Genomic DNA, 17,206 nt, shown 5'->3' with positions numbered 1-17,206 from the left:
CGGAGAAAGTATATGCACTTGTGCAATGTCGCGTATATTAGGCCTTCTGGCAAGTGAAACGTTTTTGCGAGTTTCCTAATTTAGTCGCAGATGTTATCGATAGTAACGACTCAAATAATTATTAGTTGAAAAGGTTATCTCATGCCGTCAATATTTTATTATTCAGATCAGTCGATTATTATTGTCAATCGATCAAAAATAAAACCTTCAATCGCTTTAACTGGAAAAGCAAATTGTAAACTTTGACTAGTTAGAACCGCTTTTCATCTGATGAACGTAATGATTATGTCCAATATTGTGAACTGACGGGGGTTCTAGAATTTTACGTAATTTTTGCTCATTCAATGTGTCTGTCATTCCACCTTGCGACAATCCGATAAACAAGAAAATTAGCAACTTTAATTTGCAATTAAATGCTCCTTACTAATTAAAAACCGTGTGCTGACACTGCCATCCAAATCAATTTATTGTAAAAGCTATTTTCGACCGTTTCTGATCAACCAACTTAGTTGTTTCACCAACCAATTATCGTGTTCTTATTTAAACTTTGAAAACGACTTATTTACGTACTTCCATCACATCTGAGTCAAATAAACAGTTTAGCATATGTGCAACACGTAAAAAGCCTTCAGTTTTGCAAATTGATACAGTCTAGACTTAGTTTAGGTGTTGGACACATTCGAACACTTGTTGCCTACAAATTTCTCTTATCACATGGTGAAGGCGACGCAAATTATCACAGTGTCACTATCGCATAATTGAAATCAAATGTATAGTTTGGACGGCATAATTGATAGCAATTTTTATGTGTTAGTCATTCTTCAGGTTCGCAGAACCAAAATAAATGCGTCAAAGACATACTTTCTTTATGCAACTAACAAAACAATCAAATGTTTATCGAAAGAACCTAAAACTTTCCGTCCCACTGATTATCTGTGAAAACAAAAACCGAATCAATTGATTTTTTGCTGATGACGTTGTTGATAATACTGTCCATTTAACTACCAATTCCTTTTAATGCAAAGAGATGCAATTTAATCCGAAGAAGAAGAAAAACCAAATACCGATAATCATGGTCATAAGTAAGTATTTGGTCTGTGACGCAAGTTTTTATTTTAGTCGTAAGTATTTGTAATGACGACAATTCTTCCGGTTCGGTTTTTTTACTGTAAATTCTACTTGCCATGAAACACCTCGCAAAATGTAGGTTTCACGCATTCAAACATTTTTAGATAAGATTTTTTCTTGTTGTATATAGTGCGGGGGCATGGAATGTACGCCGCATTAGCGAATGATTCATTTTTCCAAAATGTTTTAATTTGGCGTTACTTAATGGAATTCACGTGAATAATGTGTAATTCAATAGCTATAGTCTCTGGTGTTCTATAGTAAAGTCAGAAGCAAATCACTTCAATGTTCAATGAAAGTGAAAGTGAGTTTTGATCGAATGTAAACACAAACAATTCGACCTCTTTACATCGTAAATCAAGTGCAAAATTTGGCGAACGATTAATATTGCAGTTTTGTTGTGAATAATGATCATGATCGTTCATTGCACAATAGCGAGTGAAATAACCAAAATTTTAGATTTTTTATGCGAATGGTCAACATCAATAGAGTTGGGGTATTTCGACCTTTTCGACGCACAATGTTATTCTAAGCAATAAGGTAAACGATGGTGTAGCTGACCGTGCAGGTGTACCTGACCAACTACATTATTTATCAGTTTTGGAAAATTAATTACAAATGAAAATACGCAAATTAACGTTCTAATTAATCTTTAGAGCCTAAAGATTAATTTTTTCATGAAAATAATGCGATTATTATGTCTACTTATTTGATAAAACCATAAAATGAAACCAGTGCACCATCTCAGTACAAAGTTGCAGAATTCTTTAGAAAATCGTAAGATCGGTGTGGCCTAATTTAAGGTTTTTATTGACAAAAGAATTATTAATGGACAAAGTTTTGGTGTTTTGAGGTAGTAAATAGTTCGACAATTAATATTATTAACATAAATAGCGGGTAAAAGTTAATATTTGATTAATTACATGGTGGTCAAAACGTTGCATCAAAAATATGCCATGTTTGTGTAGTTGACCGCACCAAATTCCGTACATTTTTCTTCATGTGACAAATTCACCTTCCCTGCGCATTGTTGTGTACAAAATGATGTGATTAAAATTCGTTGATATTTTGTGTTTTTATGCGTTTTCATCATTGAATTTGGTTAATGCTCAAAACAAACGAGGCATTGAAAACGTGTTTTGGTCCTAGTTTTCATTGACAGATGCAGCAGTCGCGATTTTGAATAGAAAAAGTTCTAACTTCATTTGACAGTTTCGAAAATTTCGTCATGAAAAATAGGACCAAAACACGTTTTCAATGCCTCGTTTGTTTTGAGCATAATATCAGTGAATTAAGCGTGAAAATGTGTCGAATAATGCGAAATTATTGCGAAAAATGTGAAAAATGTCTTAACTTTAGGCTTCAACTACTGCAACAAGACTGGTCAGGTATAAAAACACTCGTTTTTTTGTGGTCAGCTACTGCATCAAAAACAGTGTCTCAGTAAAATCAGTTTTTTACAATAAAAATTAATTAATTGTCAATATTTCTGATATTCTACGGAATGGGAACAGATCAAATTAAATTCTGACGAAGGAAAAACTTAGCTTCATCGAAACCATCTTGAGATACTGATGACCAAAGTTGAAAAATTGCTTAGCCGGTCAGCTACTACCTCACTTACCTTAAGTGTTTCTAGATACATGTCTGTAAAATGTGTAGATTATTTTATAAAAATTGTCATAATAATTACACCGCACAGCACCACATTTTGTCAGCCGTGATAAAAAAAAAATTGTTCGACCTGCTCTTTACTAGCTAGATTTTACACATTTTATGGGAAACCTCGGTTGCAGAGGTGTCAAAATTTTTTTTCAGTACTTCATTCTTTGAGCTCTATTTTCCGGTGATATAACTTCATTCTGGTAAAATATCCATGAAATTTTATAGCTATGAAGTTGGTTCACAAAAAAATAGAGCGTTGACATTAGTAATAGTATGACTTAATGTACTAGAAATGTAATAGAATTATGGTTAGGACTATTGGCACTCAGTGTCAATAGTCTCTTCATCATAATGTGGCTACAATATTATAATGTGACTATTGGCACACAACTTTGAGGACTGAAAACTTTGGTATGATTTTATTTCGTATTGTTGGTCTAAGTTCGATTCAATCGACGTAAGCTCCATTGAAAATAGTCTCTATTTCAATATTTGGACTACACCTACACTATAATAAGGAGACCATTCGCACTGAAAGGCAATAGTCATTGGCCAAAGTGCAATGAAAAATCTGTTGTTCTTTCACAATTTAAGAAAAACTAACGTTAATCTCTGCCAATTTCAAAATGTTTGCAGACCATTCGACTGCAAATAGCTCATACATTGACTAATCTTTCGTTTCAACTATCAAAAGAACATGCTTTTCAAACCAAAATTTTATTTCGTTAGATTTAGTGAATTACATTGACATTGAGTCGTGACAACAATCTGAACAAAAATAATCAATATTTTTTACTTCCGACGCTTTGAGATTATTGAGATGAATAATTCAGTTGGAACAAACGAAACTTCTTCCTAACACAATCTGTAGAAGGATCAATTCAGTTGAAACAAACCAACCTCCTTCCCTGCATAGTTTGTAGAAGGATGTATTCAGTTGAAACAAACGAAACTGCTTCCTAACACAATTTGTAGAAGGATGAATTCAGTTGGAGCTAACCAAACTCCTTCCATACACAATCTGTAGAAGGATGAATTCAGTTGGAGCTAACCAAACTCCTTCCATACACAATCTGTAGAAGGATGAATTCAGTTGGAACAAACCAAACTCTATCCTAACACAATTTGTAGAAGGATGAATTTAGTTGGAGATAACCAAACTCCTTCCATACACAATCTGTAGAAGGATGAATTCAGTAGGAACAAACCAAACTTCTTCCTAACACAATCTCTAGAAGGATGAATTCAGTCGGAACCAACCGAGTTTGTAGAGTTTACATAGTTTGTAGAAGGATGCATTCAGTTAGAACAAAACAAACTCCTTCCATACACAATCTGTAGAAGGATGAATTCAGTTGGAACAAACCAAACTGCTTCCTAACACAATCTGTAGAAGGATGAATTTAGTTGGAGCTAACCAAACTCCTTCCATACACAATCTGTAGAAGGATGAATTCAGTCGGAACCAACCGAGTTTGTAGAGTTTACATAGTTTGTAGAAGGATGCATTCAGTTAGAACAAAACAAACTCCTTCCATACACAATCTGTAGAAGGATGAATTCAGTTGGAACAAACCAAACTGCTTCCTAACACAATCTGTAGAAGGATGAATTCAGTTGGAGCTAACCAAACTCCTTCCATACACAATCTGTAGAAGGATGAATTCAGTTGGAGCTAACCAAACTCCTTCCATACACAATCTGTAGAAGGATGAATTCAGTTGGAACAAACCAAACTCTATCCTAACACAATTTGTAGAAGGATGAATTTAGTTGGAGATAACCAAACTCCTTCCATACACAATCTGTAGAAGGATGAATTCAGTTGGAACAAACCAAACTGCTTCCTAACACAATCTGTAGAAGGATGAATTCAGTTGGAGCTAACCAAACTCCTTCCATACACAATCTGTAGAAGGATGAATTCAGTTGGAGCTAACCAAACTCCTTCCATACACAATCTGTAGAAGGATGAATTCAGTTGGAACAAACCAAACTCTATCCTAACACAATTTGTAGAAGGATGAATTTAGTTGGAGATAACCAAACTCCTTCCATACACAATCTGTAGAAGGATGAATTCAGTAGGAACAAACCAAACTTCTTCCTAACACAATCTCTAGAAGGATGAATTCAGTCGGAACCAACCGAGTTTGTAGAGTTTACATAGTTTGTAGAAGGATGCATTCAGTTAGAACAAAACAAACTCCTTCCATACACAATCTGTAGAAGGATGAATTCAGTTGGAACAAACCAAACTCTATCCTAACACAATTTGTAGAAGGATGAATTTAGTTGGAGATAACCAAACTCCTTCCATACACAATCTGTAGAAGGATGAATTCAGTTGGAACAAACCAAACTGCTTCCTAACACAATCTGTAGAAGGATGAATTCAGTTGGAGCTAACCAAACTCCTTCCATACACAATCTGTAGAAGGATGAATTCAGTTGGAGCTAACCAAACTCCTTCCATACACAATCTGTAGAAGGATGAATTCAGTTGGAACAAACCAAACTCTATCCTAACACAATTTGTAGAAGGATGAATTTAGTTGGAGATAACCAAACTCCTTCCATACACAATCTGTAGAAGGATGAATTCAGTAGGAACAAACCAAACTTCTTCCTAACACAATCTCTAGAAGGATGAATTCAGTCGGAACCAACCGAGTTTGTAGAGTTTACATAGTTTGTAGAAGGATGCATTCAGTTAGAACAAAACAAACTCCTTCATACACAATCTGTAGAAGGATGAATTCAGTTGGAACAAACCAAACTGCTTCCTAACACAATCTGTAGAAGGATGAATTTAGTTGGAGCTAACCAAACTCCTTCCATACACAATCTGTAGAAGGATGAATTCAGTCGGAACCAACCGAGTTTGTAGAGTTTACATAGTTTGTAGAAGGATGCATTCAGTTAGAACAAAACAAACTCCTTCCATACACAATCTGTAGAAGGATGAATTCAGTTGGAACAAACCAAACTGCTTCCTAACACAATCTGTAGAAGGATGAATTCAGTTGGAGCTAACCAAACTCCTTCCATACACAATCTGTAGAAGGATGAATTCAGTAGGAACAAACCAAACTTCTTCCTAACACAATCTCTAGAAGGATGAATTCAGTCGGAACCAACTGAGTTTGTAGAGTTTACATAGTTTGTAGAAGGATGCATTCAGTTAGAACAAAACAAACTCCTTCCATACACAATCTGTAGAAGGATGAATTCAGTTGGAAAAAACAAAACTCCTAGCATTTTCAATAATTTTATTCATACCATTCATACGGCCTGCGAACAATGATTTTTCAATGATTTTCGAGAAATTTAATATTTCGGGTGCACTTTGTGCCAATAGCTTTTTCGTAGAATTATATGAAAATCCCTTAAATTTGAGCTTTAGTTTCCAAACAGCGTTTCCCTGTAGATCATCTTCAAGATACTGTACTTTCAGACGTAACCTCACTTAAGTTTCGTTAAATGTTTCGTTCATTCGGATGATATCAGATTGACAGAATGATGTCGAGGGGTGAATGAACAGCAAAAATGAGTTTCAAAGAGACCGAAAACTCAAACCTTGTAAAACAAATAAGATTTTGTTATTAAAAAAAAAAACTGAAATGAAACTACAAAAAAAAATTAAACAAAAAACCAGGTATGGAGGTGCTTCCCTAAAGAAAGAGACGCGAAAGCTATGTTATCTGTTATCGAAAGCGATTACAAAAAAATATGAGTTTTCGCTGTACTGAGCTCTTTATATTAAGTTGAAAATTAAACTGAATGTCGAAACAAGTGAAGTAATAGTATTTTTCATGTGTCGGGGCCGAAAATGAGGGACAACTCGCGAAATTGCCTAAAAACAATCGTCCAAAACAGATACACAAATAACTATTACATGACTAGGGATAAAAAGATGAGAAGTAGAGTTTTCGTGTGAATTTTGTTGATCCGAGTCGAAGCCTAGGTCAATAAACACACGAAAACGAGACTTTTCATTGTTATCTCGAGTTATGTAATGGATTTTACATGCTGATGGCTTCGTGTAGCATGTAAAAGATTTGGTATGAAAATTACATTGGAAATGGGAAGAAAGAAATATTAGACGTGAAAGGTATGTTGGAGATAAAATGTTTGCAAAAGTTTGATCTACGGATTGGACCAACGCACTTCAAGAAAAAGTTATCATAGTCGACAGCTGCCAAATAGAGTATTTTGTATGAAATGCTTTTTTACTTTACTAGTGAGGTAATGTGGCTATTCCCTCACTAGTGAAAACCTTTTCCCTCGCTCGTAAAGTAAAACGTTATACTTTACACGTGAAATAATTTGATATCTCGTATCACGATGAGTAAAAGTACCTCGGGCTGAAGTACTATTACAGTGTTTGTCACACACTGTCAACTTTCAGTACCCTGCTTAAAATACCACTCATGCTTGTTACATTGTTACAAGAAACAATTTCTTTAGACCTCAGCTTTAAGTATATGAACACTTTTCCTTTTGTTCCTTCGGTTCAACGGCGCAGCTCCAGGATTTCACAAAATTTGAACCAATTATTGAACAAAACAAAATTTATACTCAAATTTGCAACGCCTTTACATTACCTGCCAATTATTAGGGTGTTGAATTCTTCGGGACAAAACATGAACTGGTTTACATTAACTATTCTATGTATATCACCAGAAATCTTGTACTTCTGAGAAAAGTGCTTACGGTAATGTTCAAGGAGAATTTCTCATGATGCTCCCCTGATGTCAAAAGCGAGAGTCCGACCGAACTATTGGATAAATTGGCTGTACTGGTAAATTCAATTGATACAAAACATCATGTGGTACCACCGCGTTCAACATCCAGTCACAATTATTTGTTATCATTTCTGAAAATGTTGGGATTTTGCAAATAAATACGAGCGATCATATGAGTGCCCTTTAGAGATAACCTTCTCAAACCAATGAAAACATGACTTCGGAATAATCATGTCGCTGGTCTTTGCGAAAACAGAAAAAATCGAGAGGCCAGTCAATTTTTCATTGATAGAACAACACTTTACGTAAAAGACTTCATGAGAGGTCTCCGTTTATGACTATCATGTTATCACTTAAAAAAATGAAATTATCTTGAACAAGAATAACACTGAGGACACGCGCTATTAAGTGTTTATTTGTTTTTTACGGTTTTGATCTGGACCTACATTTATTAGGTTTATTTGTCGATCGTAATAAGTTTGGCAGTTGAATGCTTCGGGTCCTGTTCTCAACAAACGTGGTAGAAACACATTTTTAGGAAAGGAAGTGATTGACTATGCTCGTCATGGCGCCACGTTAGTAAGTCGCAGTGACGCAAGTCCACACTATAAAAAATTTAGGGCCGAGACATTGCATGATGAATTTTGCCAACCTTTAATTGCCTGCTTGTTTGTGGTCAATTTCTACCTCGAGATAGGCCAAGCGATTTTGATGACATTAAAAGAGTAGTTCGAGAGCGTGACATTTGACAGAAATAAATTTGTATCTACATGACCCTGTTATGAAGCTATAGAAGCCATAGCAGCCCCATATACATGTCAAATGAGTGTTTTGCTTGTATGCGTAAAAGTGAATCTCGAGGCGTTATGACAACGCACTCCAAGAATAAGCAAAAGAACAGGTTTTATCAGAAGTTTTCTTAGGTGTCATTTGGCCTCTTAATTTGTATGGAATGTCCGTAACTAAATTTATTTGAGAATTTTGGACTACTGCGTCTTGGAGGTCTCTGATTTAAATTATTCTCTTTTCCCTGTTCTTAGAGTGCGTTTGTTTTGAAGTTAGAGGTTTGGTTTGACATTACGTGGCTCAAAGAAGTAGAACGATGTTTCATTCGCAAAAAGTGGCGGCATTTGAGCTTTTTTTATTTAGCGCTCATAAATCCACTTAATCCACATAAATCCACAAATGGACATTTATCGTAAATTGTACTAAAACTCGGAGTGAAATTAATTCTTATAAAAAATTCGTCAGTTAAGTGCCATATATTGGAGACAGGTGGAGCACCGGTACTTTGCCGAAAAGCATACATTAGGGCGATTTTTAAATACTGGATTTTACTTTAGGGGCCGTTCATAAATTACGTAACGCAAAAATCAACATTTTTCAGACCCCCCCCCCGGGTCTGTAACGCTAAAAGGGTCAAGTTTGACCCAATTTTGTTAGAACCGTAACGCTTGCCTCATACCCCCCCCTCCCCCCTCTAGCGTTACGTAATTTATGAACGGCCCCTTACTTGTGATGATATCTTTCCATCAGAATCCTTTTTCAAAAATGTACGACCGCAATTCCGACCACGAATGTGTTAGCTTTCAACAGAAAATAGATTTGGTTGTAGCAATTTGACCAGCTCTAAGAACAATGAGCAGTTTATGAAAATTTCATCAAACTGCTCACTTTTCTCAGAGCTGATGAAACGACTACAACCAAATTTATTTTCTGTTGAAAGCTAACAGATTCGTGGTTGGAATTGCGGTCGTACATTTTTCAAAAATGATTCTGATGAAAAGATATTAACCAAAATGAAATACGAAACACGCAAATGTAGGCTACAATTTTAGCTGAGTGCCGGTGCCTCCTAATACAAAATAGTTTTCGTCTCAGTTGATTCTCAGCATTTTTCGTTTTTCCGAACTTTAGATGCTCAGAGGCCTACTTGAGTTGTCATTTATCTACAGCAAGCTATGATTATCGAAGTGAAAATAGGAATAGTTCCCTGATTTTTGGCCACAAACCACAAAGAATAAAAAAAAAACAATAAAAATCACAAACATCGGAAAAATTGTTTCTTTTTTGTAAATACTAGACACAGTCAGTAAAATGCAATCCTTAAATACGGTAAAAAGCGATCAATAAAAAAAGCAGAAGACCAAAAAATTAAAATCATGAAATAACTATGAGAAGAATAAAAATAGTTGTTACCCCCTCGGTGCAACGTGATGCAGTTGTTGTCGTTGTCGAATTTAACAGATTCCACCCGAACGAATTCCTTGCTCGAGGAGTTGTTGTTGTCGAATGTAAAGAGACTCCATCCTTGCCCGTTGTCATAGTGTGTAAGGAAATACTTTTATCTGGAACAACTGTTGTCTGATTCTTAATTTTTCCAGCATTTCCAAATTTAGCAACTAATTCTTCGCCATCCTTTCCTTTCGAAGCATTCTTTCATTGCATTGATTTAATCTCTCCACTTATATCTATTAAAATAAGGCATATCAGGATGATAATTCAGATAAGTTGGAGTTGGATGTGCTGTTGAGATGATCAGTTGACCTGTAAGAAAGAATAGGCCATAAACATTATGCACTTCTAACATACGGAAAACATTTAAAAATAACTTTCAATTTAGGCCTCTTTATAAATTTTAATGTTTTTGAAAGGTCTGGTGGCCATTTTATGGGCTGACTTCGATTGATTTCGAACTAGTTTAGTCGTTACGATAAATTATTCGAATTAATTGGCAAAGTGTAGGGCAATTTTCTAAAATGAATATATTTGGATATTCTAGTTCCTTCGTTAATACTTACTGTTATGTTAGTAATGTGTATGGTTTTGTAATACTAAACGCTTAACGAACGACTAAACGTCAGTAATTACACTTGGACTTCAGATGAATCCACATCCTTAAGTTGGTCTTCAGCTGGCGTCAAAAGCTTAGCTATTGCAAAAACTCCTGCTATCACTGGTCCGAACAGAATGATAGCAATAGCTTGCCCACCTGTAATTGCAAGAAGCTTAAGTAACACTAAATAATTCATCCTTTGATTGATAGACTATTTCTTGGATTACTTTCCGTTTATTTCTGAGATACTAAGTCTTGTGATAGTGTTGATTGATTGTGTTCCATAATCACTAAAGTGAAAACTTTACGTTAAAACGTTTTGCTAATTAATGTTCAATGTCTCCTAAAACTGTCGTTGATATTCGAACGAAGCGAATTTATTCCTAATTTCAAGTTAATATAAGTGCCACTGGTTCTCTATCTGATGCTTTATTTACCCTAGCGGCAGAATTTATTGATGCTGGAGGAGGATTAAATATACAAACTTCCTCCTCCAAGATAAACGAACTTTCCCGCTAATGCGTAACGATCATTACTCTGCAGTTGAAACTCATTACAAGAACAACATCTCAATCAGCATGATCATGCGTAAACATTTTTTAGACCCGTACGAAGTACTGGGGTCTTATAGGTTTACGCATACGTTTGTAACACGTCGAATTGGACTCCCTGAGTAAGGGGAAACCTATTGTGGTTGTCTAGAGATGCCAAATCCGCGAAAAAAAAATGTCCGTCTGTCCGTCTGTCCGTCTGTCTGTCTGCACGATAACTTGAGTAAAACGCATCCGATTTTGAAAATTCTTTTTTTTTCCCGTTTGGTAATGTCAAAAGACAGGCTAAGTTCGAAAATGAGTGATTTTGGATCGACCCCTCCCGAGCTGCGGCCCAATAAGTGCTTTACGGTTTTTCGAAGATATCTCCGGACATTCAAACGGTACACTTGTCAGTGATACAAGTCAAACAAAAGGTATTTACAATACCGATCGACAAAAAAAAAGTTTATGGAAATCGGATGACCGACTCGTGAGTTGTGGTGTGGAACAGGCACAGGGCGGCAAGCAGTTTTTGCTTGTAGGTCGGCCACATTTGAACATATTTCGTCTGTTTTAGCTTTATTAGATAGGTATTGACCGTACCAATCAGGGAAAAAAAATTATGAAATTATGTTCTCCGGAGCGTGAGCTAGGTCTCTTGGAGTGAGCTCTTATCTGGCTACTCGGAAGTACAGTGAACGTGGTGTATTTTGACAATATCTCGAGTAAATTTTGACCGAATTTCATGATTTTTTTTTGTTTGAAAGGTATTAACGAATGTAAAGCGTCGGTACTATTTCCGGTCTCCTAACAAAATGGCTGCCGGCGGCCATATTGGATTTTAGTAAAATAGAAATATCTTGGGAAAAATGATGCTTAGAGAGTTTCTGTTAACATGGAAATAATTTGTTATGTGGGTGGGGTTTCAGGGATTTCATATACGGACATCTATATATACCTATATACAGCTATATTGGGCTATATACAGGCATATAGAGCTATAAAATAGCATATATTTATCTGTGAAATGTTTATTTATAGTGAAATATAGTTAAATATAGCGGTATATAGCTGTTTAAATAGGAATTTATGAAATTTGTCTTCGTACGGGGCTGTCTATATTGCCTCCGGCAATTTAGTTGTATATGATAACAAGGCAAAGAGTGGATAATGTAAGTGATTTTAAAGGGAGAATAGTTTTTCAGCAGAGAAGAAAATGAAGTAAGAGAAATGAAGAGTTTCACATTAAAGGCTTTTGATACGAATAGGTGTATCGTACGGGTCGGCGTTAGCTATGTTTTTCTTCATGTTTTTCCTTTGAAGCACTGCATAAACTAGTTAATTGAATACAATGTTTTCATAATTATTCACAACGATTAAAATATAACGAAAAGTGTTAAACTTCTACTGAAAACCGTTATAAATCCATGGCTATAACTACAGTTTGGGCAGGCTGGGAAATTTCTTGTCCCAAAGATAAATATTTTACGTGGTACGGCAATGTAACTGACGCTTCGTTCATATGAAATATTTACATTTCCTAATCACGTCTAGCACAGTATGTATACGTGGTTCAGTTCCAAATTGGAACCACGGACGCAATACTGTATAACAACTTAATTACTTAATTACCGCTTTCGGACGCATACTTGAAACTTATTAATGACACACTCATTCCAATTACGATGAGAAATACTGCACCGCAAATTGCCAATGCTTTTGTGCCCATCCTTCTATGCTGAGAACAAATTAACTTTTCCGCTAAAAGAGCTTTGACCGAATTAAATCGGCACTACAAATAAACTGACCGTAAAAGAAAATTATTAAAATGAATGAACGAGTTTTTACGAATGTACTTCTCAAACGAGCAACGCGCAAGCAACACGCCAGTGTCGAATAAGTTCTTTGATTTGGATGTGCGATCGGTTTATAAATATCGTTTTATACCTGCGCCACAGCGGTAAAAATTGTTTTGAGCGAAACATTTTACCCCATTCGGTTTCCTTCCTTTTGAATCTGATTCTCTCAGGACGTATCTTTTCCTATTTCAACCTTAACAGTAGTTTCCTCAACATTTGCCACTTGTGACGCAAAATACGTCACGATTACCGATATCAGTTATTTTGTAAGTAAATAAAAACAAAGAAACTTGCGTCACATGTACCCTTTTAGGGTTTTTTGATCAAATATTCGTGTAGCTGAAATTTAAAATTATGGCAATTTTAGCAATGAATGTCAATTAATACAATGACACAGGAACGAGTTGTAGAACATTTCTGCCGTAATTTGTAAGAAAAACAATTTCCAGTGGAAATAACAAAAGAATTTCCAGTATTTCTTTTGTTATTTTATTGGAAATTGTTTTTCTTCCGAATTACGGCAGATTTGCGACAGTAAGCAATGAAAGTATAATAGTGGAGGTTCAAACTGATTTTTTTGTGCATTTGATGATGCAGGCGTGAAAATTACACCATCGATACAGATTGAAATTCTGAGAATTTTTGGATAGGGACCTCAAAATTTCCGCCCCAGGTGCTCTCCTTCAAAGTTTTTGATGAAGAGGTAACTTTGATGAATTTATGTGAAGCGAATATTGAAGCCACATATGCCAAGCTGAAAGCTGAAAAGTCCTGAACGTAGTTACTTTTAAGAAATTATCATTCCACATTGAAATTATGTAAATAAGTCGGAAGAGGTGCTGCAGACGCAATAATGATGTAGAAAGGAACCAAATTTTTCCCCATTCCAGACCTAATGGTTGAAAATTAGTGACCTTTAGTATAAAGTGTTGACGTTCATTGTCAGTAAGCACAAAACGGGGAGCAAATATTTGTAAATTTCGTTGACAAAGGATTTTCAAAAAGACAATCCACTGAGGATTTCAAGGATTTTCCTTTCGTTTTCAAGGATTATCACTTAATTTTTGAATGATTCTGAATCCAAAGTTTGAAAATGTTTTATTTTTATTTTTAAAGAATTTCTTCTTCAAAAGGACTTTCTATGATCTTGCGGATGTTCTTTTCTGCATATGTCAGTGTATACAACTATTGTTAAGTACTGTAAGACTTATTGCTTAACAGTCAAGGGTCTTAAGTCAGAAAATATGTTTTGATATTCACTATGATCGATTTTGTGAAATGTATGAAATTTTAGCAAAAAACGGAAAATAAGTAAATGTTGTAACGTTTGATGGCACAAAGACTTAAGTAACTTGCGTAGTATCTGTTCTTATTAGCTAACATATAGGTTTCTTCCATCGTACGGTAAAAACGAATTTTGACAAGCCGAAAACGAACGAGAGCATCCACAGAAGCAAACATAACCGCAACTTGAAAAAAATTTGTTCGTTGAAACTTCAAAGTGAGGTTGTGTTGCCTTCTCTGTGGATGACGATTGACATTTTGAACGGCCTTGGAAGAAACCTATGAATATTAAACTTTTTTTTTTGAATTCAGACAAAGTGCTAGGACCTTGCTCCACCTTTGTCACTGGTTGGCCAGGTATTGCAGTATCGGATCGGCCCAAAAAAAACTTTTCAAAAAACAAAAAAATACCAAATGTTCGGTAATCGCGAACGCTGATGCATTTTATGAGTGAGTATGAGTAGTTATCTGCAATTCTTTGAGTAGATGATGGTGTTAGAGCCGTAAGAGCTCAATCAGGTAGGTATTTCGATGTAATGTATTTGACCGAGGGGTGGGAGATAATAAAAAGATTTTCAGTTTCGAAGCGTTATTGCTTGAACCTTCTACGTAGAACTTTTATAGTAAAGATTCATTCTTCATCGTATTATAATTGCACTCGAAAATAATTAACCACTGACCGCCACTGGATCCGGAGGTCGAAACAGATTTGTTCTTCTTTGATTCGCTTCACGCGAACCATGGGAAAGGGAAGAGCAAAGCTCTGTTCGTTTATTTACAATTACTTCCTTAATTTTTAGATTACTTTATAGGTATTACAGGTCTTAGTTGTCCTCGTCCGAGCTTCATGTATGTATTTGCATACCGTGTATTTCTTATGGCGCAATAATGTTCGCACTCCAGTGTTAGAGTAAATGCACTATAATCAATAATTAACTAATTTTAAATGGGTTTTTGGGTGTAAAAACTCAATGTTTTCAGTAAATTAAGACTTGCGTCATGACGACCGTGGCGTGGCTTGTGGTATTTCATACAACATTAAGACTAAATTCGAAGACAAACCAAATCCAAGTTAAATAACCAACACACTTACCAAATATTTCGATATTCTCGCGAGAAATAAATTACTTCTGAAACCGATGCAAACATTGCGACATGATGTGTAAGAGTCTGTAAGAGTAAAATAAATGATCTTTGTTTCATGAACGAACTCTTCGCACAATAGACAAAGATGGAGCAAGAATAGAAACTCCTTGATTTATATAATCATCAATAATTGTTCATTTTATTTTGCCTAGTTACACTTATAATATACACATAACTAGAGATGGCGCTTCTATAAACAGTATTTCAGTTAAGTTCTATATACACATTTCAAATTTTATCTGTTGCTTGAATTGGATTTCTTCCTTTCCGAAAAAAAGGTAAGAATAAGACACTTAAAATCTATCAAAAAAAAAAATTCAAAATCATAACGATGATGCGTATTACTATCCTGTTGAATTCCATTCATTCATTTAAATTATTATGTAAATGGCGCGCACAATCTACTAATTTATATAAAAAATCTTTGCATTTTTTGCATTTTGTTTTTTTTTTGTCGAAAAATGGTTTTGTTTTTTTGTTGCATGAATTTTTTGAAAATCATTACAATTTGTAAAATCGATAAAAAATATAAAACATCAGAGTTTCAATATATAATTCAACAATTATACATCCCCTTTCCATTAACTCCTATTTCAGTTTTAAATGTTCATTTAGTTTGATGAGGAAAAAAAATATTTTTTTTCTTTGTTTTTTAAATATTTTATAAATTTTAATCATCTAACTAACATCACTGCACAGCTTTATTAACTCGAAATAATACAATTTGTCCATTTTTCTTAATATTAACGTTTTTCAATATATTTTCTCTTTGCTTTCCTCGCTTTCTTTTCTAATTTTATTTTACTCAAAAATAGTTCCTAGCTTGAATTTACACACACCACGTTTTCTATTTTCTTTTTTTTTAATAAACAAATTAAATCTGAGAAGCTCGTCACTGAATTCTACCGGCCAAATTAAAAAGCTCGAAACTCTAATTTCATTAAACACGTCACACTGATCATGGAAATAAAGTTTTCTTTCTCATGGTAACAAGTAAAAATTTCCCCGAAACCAACAATTTTATCAAATGTACTTCCCTCTCACACATTTCCCCCGATAAATTTCTTCGGTAAAGTCTCAAGACTCCCAAAAATAAAATATTTTCAAGGAGCTTCTCGTTACATTATTTGCATACTAGCCTCACACTCGATTGACATTTTAACAAAATAAAAATTTCGTTGGGTCTTGTTCTCTGATCAATCTTTCTGAATTTCCATTTCAGAACGACTGAAAGACATTGGAAGCAGAGACAGCCGTGGTAACTATTCTTTACAATCATTTTTTCATTTCTGATTATTTACTTATGAACAAATAGTTAGTCGTACGTCACGACAATAAAATTCGAAATTCGAAAATTAGGTTAGTTTTGAAGTGATTGCCTTCGTTCGGATTTGATTTTTTATACCTTCGACCAACAACACATTTTCTTAATTCTTTCAAAATTGAATGTTAAAGAATTTTGTATTCTTCCGGCACTGTGATAGCTTTAACTCGACTCAATTTTAGTGGTCTTTCACAAACATTCGGATTAACTGTGTAAGAATCTTCAATAATGAGGGAAATAACTTCCGTAATTGTTTGGCCTGGTACATTGTCACGTTGTCTAGTGGGTTTATAATTTATAATGGGTCCAAACGAGGACGAACACTATGACCAAATTAGTCGAGGCTGAGCAACACTATGACTCGACGACACAATAAATATCATTTTTACATCAAAAATGATTTAAACTGTAGAAGAAAACGAGCATGTAAGTCAAAAATTCTCGCTGCGTGGCATTTCACTTTAAGTACAATTCCAACGTTAGCTTCACTACTTTCTCGGAATTCTACATAATTTAAAAGAAATCCTTCGGTTCCACACGATAACTCGACTAACATCTTTTTATCGCTGTTCTAGTTTTGTAAGAGTATGTTACAACATTAGGAAAGTAAGTGAGTCATTACATGACAAATTTGAATGTGTGTGTGAGTATATGAATTCAAGTGTGAATGTTTATGAAACAAG

General features: G+C 34.9%; 1 protein-coding gene across 1 annotated transcript in view; it reads left to right on the top strand.

Annotated features, from left to right (window-relative positions):
• Positions 1–17,206, top strand: part of LOC119083231 (zinc finger protein 271-like) — a 700,255-nt gene that overhangs the window by 460,151 nt on the left and 222,898 nt on the right. The window lies entirely within an intron of this gene.

Source organism: Bradysia coprophila, unplaced genomic scaffold (assembly GCF_014529535.1).
Source record: "Bradysia coprophila strain Holo2 unplaced genomic scaffold, BU_Bcop_v1 contig_583, whole genome shotgun sequence".
Classification (NCBI taxonomy): Eukaryota; Metazoa; Arthropoda; class Insecta; order Diptera; family Sciaridae; genus Bradysia; species Bradysia coprophila.
Note: the sequence above shows the minus strand (reverse complement) of the source record. Positions and strands in the feature narration are given on the sequence as shown.